This window comes from Osmerus mordax, chromosome 19 (genome assembly GCF_038355195.1).
Source record: "Osmerus mordax isolate fOsmMor3 chromosome 19, fOsmMor3.pri, whole genome shotgun sequence".
Taxonomy (NCBI): Eukaryota; Metazoa; Chordata; class Actinopteri; order Osmeriformes; family Osmeridae; genus Osmerus; species Osmerus mordax.
This window is the reverse complement of record NC_090068.1, coordinates 7,817,514-7,827,770: the sequence shown is the minus strand read 5'-3', so window position 1 is coordinate 7,827,770 and position 10,257 is coordinate 7,817,514.

Genomic DNA, 10,257 nt, shown 5'->3' with positions numbered 1-10,257 from the left:
TCCTCCTGCCTTTTTCCTGTGTGTTGAGCCTTTCATCCCAGGCTGATCCTCCCTCGCCTGTTTAAGACGCCCCCCCCCACCCAAAAAATATGCTTGTTTGTGGCAAGTCGAAGTGCTATGGGCAGATTCTCTTCAGAAAAGTGCTTGAAGAAGTGTTGGTTGATAATGGCTTGTTTGTGAGTAGCTCTCATTTCGCTCCCTCTGCTCTGCTTACTCCTCATCCCTCATCCACCTTCTCATGTGCTTCACCGAGGTATGTAGGTATCTGCTAGCTAGACAGCACTGCTAATTTAACCGGTGCGTAACTGCATCTCAATCAGTTCCCTCACAATGCATCGTTTGATTTACATCATGTGATTAAAATGTTTCAATTATGCATCTCTGAGTGGATGTGAAGGACAAGGTGATTTATAGAACGCGGGCTGTGTAATTGAGGCAATTCGAATGCAACAATTAATTACCATAACATTAACTGCAACCGCAAACAGAGACGAGCTCTAATTAGAAGCTGAACACACGCAAAGCCCATGTCAAGAAGACAAAGACGCAATGCACCGCGCGACGCATTCGAATTCGACTTAGTTTCACCCATTGTTCACCCCCCCCCCCCCCGTAGGTAGAAGATATGTATAGGTATGCTAAAGAGATCAGGGGTAGAAAGTTATGGAGGGAAGAAAGTGCTTAGTTGGCGGCTTGTTCCCTAGCATTACTCCCCTGGTCAACAGAGCCCGAGGGTTAGACTCGAGGCTCGCTCCGCCCCGCTCGCTCGCCCGACCGCCTCCGCTGCCGGAACATTCCAACGGAACAGTGGCTCCACTGATTGGCGCCGGTGAATTATGTGGAGGGTGTGGAGGCGAGAGCCAGCTGGACTGTGACTTGACGCGGCTGACCGCGGGGCTGTAATCTTAACACATTCAGACGGGGTCCCTCGCCTGACGTGCTGGCGTGCAGGTTAGGAGGAGGGGGGAGGGAGGGAGGGAGGCAAGACTGGCTGTCGTGTTGCGGCACCCACCTTTCAGCGGGATGGGGGACGGGCGGATGGGGGACGAATGAGAGACGATTGTCTTTGAGGACGGGCATTGACAAGTCACCTACATGCCTGGTATCTCATCCGGTTTCTACTGTCATAGAACGGGAAGAGAGGCGTCTATTCCACACACACACACACTAAGCAAACACGTGACCCATAGACAACATGTCAATGGATGCTAAGTGTTTTGCTGGAATCCCAGACACACATCATTGTCTTTGAAGGAGCGGATTCCTCACTGAACTGCTCCTACTGACGTGTCTTAGATGTCTTGCACTTGTAAGGATTTTGGGGATGTTTCTTTCTCTGAGGGTTCAGGTTGGTTATACATGCTCGTCTGTGGGCCTTGTGAAGCCATGTGATATTGCTTGTGATACGGTTTTTCGGTTATTTGATTTGGTTGTCTCAACACTGCTTGTATTCCATCACTTCAAAGCACCAAAACACTGAGAACATTAGTAAAAGGTCAGTTAATGAGTCTGGACGATCTTGGTTTGGAGGATGACAGTCAGACACAATAAAGAGAGCGAGAGAGAGGGAAGAAATAAAATGAAGGTTCTTTTGAAGATGAAGAATCCTCCAAGGACCAGTGGGCTGAACTGATTTCTCATTCTGTTGAAGTTTAGCTGATAATGTCCAAATGTGTACTGTACCATTCCTTCCAGCCACAATAGTCAAAGGAAAGAGAGACCAATTTGTTCCTCCTCAACATTCACCAAATATTCAGCCAGCCCCGGCAGAATTCAGTTTTTATTCATGAGGTTTCTTAATCATATGCATGCTAAACTGCCTTACAAAATCCCACTGTTTTCCCACTGTGTTTATAGTGGATCTTATTAAAACCCAGTGTCAATGGATCATTACAGATGCGCAGGCAGACTAAGGACATGGACAAGCTAATGTTTTGCAAACACATGAAACTGCCCCCCTCTTAGTGATTTTTGACTCTTAGAAGAAGCAGTGTTTTGACTTTCATAAGAGCTGAACTCTTTGAATCCTACACAGGGCTGTACATGACTTCCACTGCAAAGTATGCAAGCGGTATGGTAAAGACTAGACCAGAAACAACAAAACTGTTTGTAGTACCTTCCATGGCGTCCACACCAGGCACCCAAGCCTGTGATTACACTACATTTGCTCATGTCTGGAACCCTGACGGTGGTAATTTCATCATTTGCACTTAAGATTGACTATCATCACCTTGCGCTACACAGCAATTAACATACATGGCTTGCTAATGTTAATGATTAAGACAGTCGCAGGCACTGATTAAAATATTTCCCCTTGATTAGTGAACGGTAAACAACTTGGCGAAGGCCAGGGCTGATGAGCGTGTCACCGCAATCAGCCACTGACAGAACAAGAATGGGAGAGGGAGGGGGGGGAGGGAGGGAGGCAGAGAGAGAGAGAGAGAGAGAGAGGGGGAGGCAGAGAGAGGGGGAGGAAGAGAGGGAGGGGGGAGTGCAGCGATAATAATAATACAAAAAAGAACAGGAGCCTCAAAACTGAAGGTTTGGAGTCCATAATTAGAGAACTGTTCCTTTTCCCCCCCTCTCTCCCTGTCTCTCTCCCTGTCTCTCTCTCCCTCTCTCTCCCTCTCTCCTCCCTTCATCCCGTTACTCCCGAAAGAAAAGAACTCTGACTACTTAATTGGAGGAATCAAATTTAGTCAAGCACCCCGTCGGCTCAAACCTACATCATTAAAGTTGCCAGCTAACAAACATCAAACACGAGGCTGCATTAATGAAGCAGATGTATTAATTTCCCATTTATGAGCAGCTAAGCAACTCACTGGCGCGCCCATCTCTCCCTCTCCCGCTCCCTCTCTGACAGCACTATTAATGATCTTTAATGCCCCACAGGCAGTAATAGGCCCCACTGGGAGAGCTGAAACACTGCGATTTGTATTGAGGATTTAGACATAACGGAGGGAGAGGGGAAATAAAGCGAGAGAGGGAGAGAGGGAGATCGCGGGCCGCTTTGAGGCGCTTGATCAGGCCCAGGCCTCACTGGGGGCAGCCGTCGCTGCGGAATAATAAATGACAGCCTGGCGCTGAAATCAAACCCTCTGCTCAAAAGGGGCCCGAGCGTCTGATTGTCACTAACAATCTAGCGCTTTTTTTCAAACACCTTAGGGAGTAGGAATCAAAAGTAGACAGCATGGAAAGAAAGAAAAAAGGAAAGAAAAAAAAAAACACCAAGTGGAGTCTGTCTGGGAACACCTGACAGTGACTCAGAGAGACAGGGACCACTGGTGGCAGAGAGGCCTGGTCTGGGGAGAGGCTCAGTCCATTGTCATAATCAATGTGACTATGCTGTCATCATGGGTAGGCCGAGGCTGTCTATTCATGTGGATATACAAACTCACCAGCTGATGTTGACTCAGGTCATCATCATTAGTCCTATTAAATGTGCATGAAACTACATACCAGTCCGTTTTTACAAACACAGTGTGCGAATAGTGAAGCCTAAGAGATTGAATGACCGTTTGTTCAGTTATTATATTAGCACAGTGTGTTATTAAAGAGTCGGCCTGGTCTCTTTTAAAAGCAACTCAAATGACATTTAGTTGGACGCTAAATACCCGTGAAATTCTATCTACAACAGGCCTATACAATTTGAATAATAAGTCCATTATTGACAGAGGATAAAGTTTCCTTAAGGACATGAACCTCCGACTACCCTTTCAAATAGGTGGAGAGGGATACTGTACTGTGCATACAAAGACCTCTAAAGCCAAGCACTGTGCTGGCTGAAGCTTGGTTGATATTGTCCTCCAGAGTCAATTTGCAGTTCCAAGTATCCATTACAGAGCTTAGCCCAGATAAATATCTCGCAATAACGTTAACCTACAAATTAGCTTTGCGCCATTCCCCAGACCTGCGGCGGTCTGAAGTCTGCCCTAAAAGCCTCATGTTTGTTTCATCTTAAGCTAAATGAAGGCTCTCGTTGTCTCCCAGGAGACAGACTTCTCAGAGCTTTGCTGCGGAACATGTGTTTGTGATGAGGACAATAAGGCTGCTTTGTGGAGCCAAAACACGCAGAGCGCTCTCTCCATCCCCACGCTACGCCACCGCTCCCTGCCAACTCTCCTTCCACCGACCAAGACCCCGAAGACGCCGGGGATACGTTTGGCATCGTGTCCACGCAGCCAGAGACACGCCTGCCGCGCACGCCGCCCCTTGAAAATACGTCAACTCGCGCTCACTGAAAGTCCACGACGTCATTCCTTTCACGTTTCCGCCGCAAACCGACCGAACGACTTCCGAAACCGAACCTAGCGTCCTTTGGCATTTGTCTGGAAACGATACAACCGTGTCTGCCGGCGGGGCCTGACTGTTAGAACTACACCTCCGGTGCCAACCGAGCCAACGTCAACGGTAGACCGTGGGGGCCTCCTCTCTCTCTCTCTCTCTCTCTCTCTCTGTCTCTCTCTCTCTCTCTCTCTCTCCAGATAGGGGCATCGTCTCCAGATGCTGCCCCAGGGATGGCATCGGGGGGGATTCAACTGCCTGCCAGCGATGTAGAGATAGAGAGGCGAGCCTGCAGCTGGGGTCTGAAGATAGGCCAGGCTGTCAGATAGCCTCAGCAGGCTGCTTGCATAATGAAGTGAGGAGGACAGGGGAGGAGGGAGGGAGGGAGGAGGGAGGGAGGAGGAGGTGGAGGGGGGGGGGGGGGGGGGAAGCGGCGTGCTTTCATTTGTTATCTCGGCAGCCAATACGCTTACTGGCAGTAGTGGCAGTCACCATGGCTTAGAAACACGATGAGGTGCATCATTTAGTAGTGGGCTGACTAATGGCAGAAGCCCAACTGTGTGTGTTGTTGATGTTGTTATATGTGTGGTGGAATGTGTGTGTGGGTGGGACAGACCAACCCCCCCCCCTCCCCCCTCCCCCCTCCCCCCAAATAATCCTCCCTTTGACTTGATCTCCAAATGCAGATGAGATCCACCATATCACACACTCAACAAAAGGGTTCTGGACTCCTAGGATGGGAACCCGTGCTCAGGGGGGGTGATTGATAGCGGGCCAGAGTCCTGTGCTCACGCATTCGTCATCATTGGACTCCGCTTGATCAATGCTCTCTTTATCATGATATGTTTCTAAAGTGACTTATGACCCCCCCCCCCCACCCCTCCCCCCCTCTACCCCCCCACACCTCTCCCCCCCCCCAACACCCAACGATTTCATTAGAGCTGTATTAGGATTGATGGGCCTCCGTGGGGGGATATTAATCAATCTGAAAACACCTTCCAACCTCCCCGCCCCGCCTCCCCGCCCCCCTCGCAACCTCCCCGCAATGGAGCCGTCACGCAGGAGATAACAAAAGGGGGGAGCCGCGCCATTGGTCGCTTTCAGCGATGGGGGAGGGGGGGGGGGGGCAGTCTTTCGGGACCACGAGTCATTTTTGCCTTCAGGGTTTATGACGGAAAGAGCGTTCTCTCTCCTCCCTCTCCTCCTCCTCCTCCTCACCACCACCACCTTTCATCCCCACCACCTCTCCTTCCCTTCCGTACCTCCGTGATTTACAGCCAGGACTCACACGCTTCCTGGGAATTGATTTCCCGGGGACTGCACCCCGCGCCGATCCTTTCTGTGGGGGCCATAACGACCAGGCTGCGGATCATTAGTCTGGACCACTGTTTTCTACTGCTCTGCCGGCTGGGGGCCATACATCTTCTCCCCAGCGGCACGGCCCTCTTTAAATGGCCTGGCCCTATCCTTCCATCCATCCCTCCCTCCCTCCCTCCCACCCCCCCCCCCACCGCAGCTCATGATCCCCATCCATCTTCCAGGACTATGCCACAGCGTTTATTTAAGGGCAAGAGCAGAGAGAGAGACAGAGAGAAAGATGGAAATGGAGAGAGAGAGCGAGAGAGAGAGAGAGAGAGAGAGAGAGAGCGAGAGAGAGAGAGAGAGAGAGAGAGAGGGAGAGAGAGAGAGAGAGCAAGAGAGAGAGAGAAAGAGAGCAAGAGAGAGAGAGAGGGCGGGGGGCGGATGGAGCCATAGACAGCAGTGCAAGATCCTAGGCAGCTGAAGACCCTCCCCCCCTAATACCCCGAGCGGCCCCGCCCCGCCCCCTCAACCATACATGACAGGGGGGACGACACAAACCGTGTGCTCCTCATGAGAGGAAATGACGAAAGACCGCCTCCCCCCCCCATCGCCACGCTGGTGCCAGCTGCTGGTCACAGACGAGAGGGGCTATGATGGAGTGAAAGGCTCTCAGGTCACCATTATCCCCCCACCACCACCACCACCACCCACCCACCCACCACCCCCGGGGAACAATGCGATCTGATTTGTTGCTTTCGTTCCGTGACAATGTGCTGAATCGAGGTTCTGATTGAGCTTCCTGGCCTGTTTCACAATGGCCGCCGCACCGCTTTCCTTCCCGCGCGGCCACCTTTGTCCGCCCTCCCCCCCCCGCGCTCGCTCTATAATCTCCGATTTGAAGCAACAATGGAGCCGCACTCAGGTTCGACTTCTCCCTCTAATGGCTCTCATTCAGCCCGTCCGGTCTTTAGGGCCATAATCAGCGCAGTGATGATCTGCCACATTTGAAACACTAGAGCGGGACAAGTATTTCTGTAATTGTAGAGCTTCGAACAAGCTAAACAAAAGAACGCGGAGTCCTGGCATTAATCAGTGTCGCTGTGCCTTGAAGTTGAAGTCATCGTTACTCACGTCTTGGGGAAATAACAGCTCGGAGTGCCGAAACTATCTCCAGCTGCAGGGGCTGTTTGAAGCTCCGTTCGGTCTGGGGATCTTGTCTACGCTAAGTCTCCCAAGCTCACTGTACCCAGCCTCTCACGAACCCAGGGGCTGAAACCCCAAACCTGCTAAAAAAAAAATCGCTTAACGATATTAAGCCGCATAACTAAAACAAACAGCGGCGTGGAACAACAGTGTTTTGTTTTTTTCTTTCCCGTGGCTGCTCTTTGCTGTGACTTGGCTTGGCAGCGGAAGCTTCCAGATCTGGGGCTCGGGCATGGGTACAGGGCCTAGCGCCTGGCACTGCTTACTGGCAGCCATGATTTACAACAGCGTTTAAGTGAATCTAATAAGGGGAGCGAACGCTTCCCGTTGCTCTGGCACGGCCTGGGCCCGGGCTCTAATTATTCACATATTTTGGCAAAAAAGCCAAGCCGGCGCTCCTCTCCAAAAACAGAATAACGAGACACGGAGCTCTTAATCACAGCAGATCAGTTCAAATAAATGAAACGAGAATCAAAAGGCGCTCTCTGCCGAGGCTGCTGGCACTCGCGTCCAAATGAGCTGACAGCCGGCCAGATCTGGGAGATTTACCCAGGGGAGAGGGGGGGAGAGAGAGTTTCCACCATGAGGGGAGTGTGTGTGTGTGTGTGTGTGTGCAGTGTGTGTACTCATTTCTTGAAACTCAAGCATTCGGAGAGACACACACACACACACTTTTTTTGGCAAAGTAAAACCATGTTAATGGAGCCACACCATTTCCTCAGCGTTTTAATCAGGCCCTCCTCTAGACTTCCTCTCCCACTGTCACCTCTGAGGGTTGCTGGGTTCTGAGGCAGGATGAAGCAGGAGCTACCACAGCACATCGTCTGAACCCAATCACTCACTCCACTTCCTGCTTCCAATCCACGCTCTGCCGATATGAAACGCATTCTGCGTGCCCTCCCCGCTTTCTGGGACAATGCTCGTACAAACGATGCTGTCAGTTAACAAGATGGAGAAACATTCTGTTAATTTTTTCCCCCTCTCCCTCCCCCTCTCTGTCTCTCTTTCTCTCTCGCTCTCTCTCTCTCTGCCCTCCCTCCAAGATTCTTGATGTGGAAAGAAGAAGGCTGGATCACAGCTTGCCTGGGGGGGGGGGGGGGAGCCTGACACCAGACAGCCTGCTGCTGACATGATGAGCCTCGAGACTGCCGATGAAATCTTGTGATGTCACTTACGTACACCCCCCCCCCCCCGCCACCCTCCCCCAACCCACCCCCCACAACGCCTCCCCTCTTCCCCGACAGCTTTGACACCCTGTGTGGGGAGAGGTGCGTGGTGGTGATGGGCTGTGCGTGCGTGCGCGCGGATGTGCGCGTGACAAGGAGAAACGGAGGCGCGGCGCGGCCGACCGGCGCGGCTCCTCTGTTTTCCTTTTAATGTTCCCTCTTTTATCAGCGGCCGGGGCTGTCAGCGGTAATCACGCTCGTAGTGAAGAGCCGTAGAGACGATAAGACCGGGGCTGTCAGCGCCACATCCACCAACACAGACATATGCTGTTTCCTCCCCGCTCGCCGCCACCCCCCCCCCCCCACCCTCTCCACTCTTCTGTATCTGGCTCTCCGTATGACGGCGCGGTCCCCAGAGAAGGAGAAGGAGAGAGGGAGAACGATGGGTATCTCAAAGAAGTAGATGGAGGCGGTATTATCGCTACGCCCCTGTCTGCCGTGTGGGTATTAGGGATCTGTGGGCCTCAATAGGTACCAGAGGTAGCGGCTCATCTGGAGAACAGCCATTCTGTTCCACTGTGGGCTCCAAGCCATGGGTCGCAGATTCAGATTGCGCCTAGATAGAGTATCGGGCATTTAGTCCCAAGCAGAATGATATCCATTGAAGTTGCCTTTTAAGACGGATATGGATGGCAAACGCATATGACTGAGGCCTTTTACTTTCAATACATTAATAACTAAAAGAGGAATAACTGAAGTGAATTACTGAATAAATCAATCCGCTTTTGACGATCGTGCAACGATTTTCTTGTACGTACACTGCGAGTTTGAAAATGAAAACGCCGCCACATCAGTCACACACACACACGCGTCAGTCACACGACATCTGTCCCACGGAAAACAAACGGAAAAAATAATAACGAGAGCCACCCACAGTAGCCTGGCGTTCAGTTACCAATTATCCTCCCCTTCTGAGCGTTAAAACAGTCGCTATTGTTTACTGTTAACACACCTAATTGAATAGCAATGCCGAGGGCACACCTGTTCCCTGTGGCCTGGTTCTCCGGCTCAAATAAATGAGGTGTTTTTCCTCTCCAGCCTCCTACCAGGGAGGCCTGCCCTAGCGACGGCCATTAAAATAAAGTGACCTGACCTGTGGCAGGGTTAACCAGCTAATGTCCTCTCTGCTGCCGCTCTCTCAGCATGAATAATGCAGATCAGGATCCTAAACAAGCACACAAATGAATCCATAAATCACCCCGGTCAGGGCCATCTTATTAGCCCCCGTCCTCCTACTCTCTCTCTCCCCCTCTCTCTCTCACTTTCACTTTCACTCCCTCTCTCTCTCTCCCCCCCCCCCCCACACACACACTCTCTCTCTTTCTCTGATTCATTCCTGTCAGGTTAATGGTGTGGGAGCTACCTTGTATAAACATGCAGTTGACTGCTAAGTCCAGCTGGTTCAATAGCAGGAAGTAGAATAGGGTTAGGAATAATAACACAGAGTCTGCAATAGGACTTGCAATACTGTACGTTTTGAGTGTTGTCTATTAGTCCTCATGTTTTTCCTAACTAGTATGCTAACACACACTGTGTGACTTTTCAAGCCATATCTAATAACATACCTCTGACTACATAAATGTATACAGGGCAGTGTTATTTTTTCAAAATACAGGTAAAAGCCCTTCTAATTAAGTTGATATTATCTGTCGTAACTATGGATGGGTATCAAGAACCGGTTCTTGTTTAGAACCGGTTCCCAGTGAATCGATTCCTTGGAATCGTTAGCAACATTCCGTAACGATTCTGTTAACGATTCTCTGTGCCGCTGCGCATGCGCAAACTTTTATAGTTTACTCAGACAGACTGCAGCAATCATGGCAACTAGGAAGAAGCGTTCTAAAGTTTGGTTGTATTTCACATGACAAAATGACAACAACGCCACTTGTAACGCGTGTAAAAAGTATATTTTGTCGAAGGGAGGAAATACTACAAATATGAAGAAGCATTTGAACACACAGCATGGAATGAAGTTACTGGTCACTACGTCATGTGTTCGATGCATGCAGCAGCGCAGCTAACGTTCGCGCTTCATCTCTAACTATCTAAGGTAGAGCTAAACTGCTCAAAAGTGATCACAACCACTTGTTACTGTGTGAAGCAATTTGCCTTTATTGTGTAGTCGATCTAGTTATTTTCTGTCCCGTCTTTTGAAGCATACATTTAAGCTCCGGCATTCGTCTCTCATTAGTATAGATCTTATTGATCATTTCACGTTATCGGGGCGGCGTGTGTTATCAGC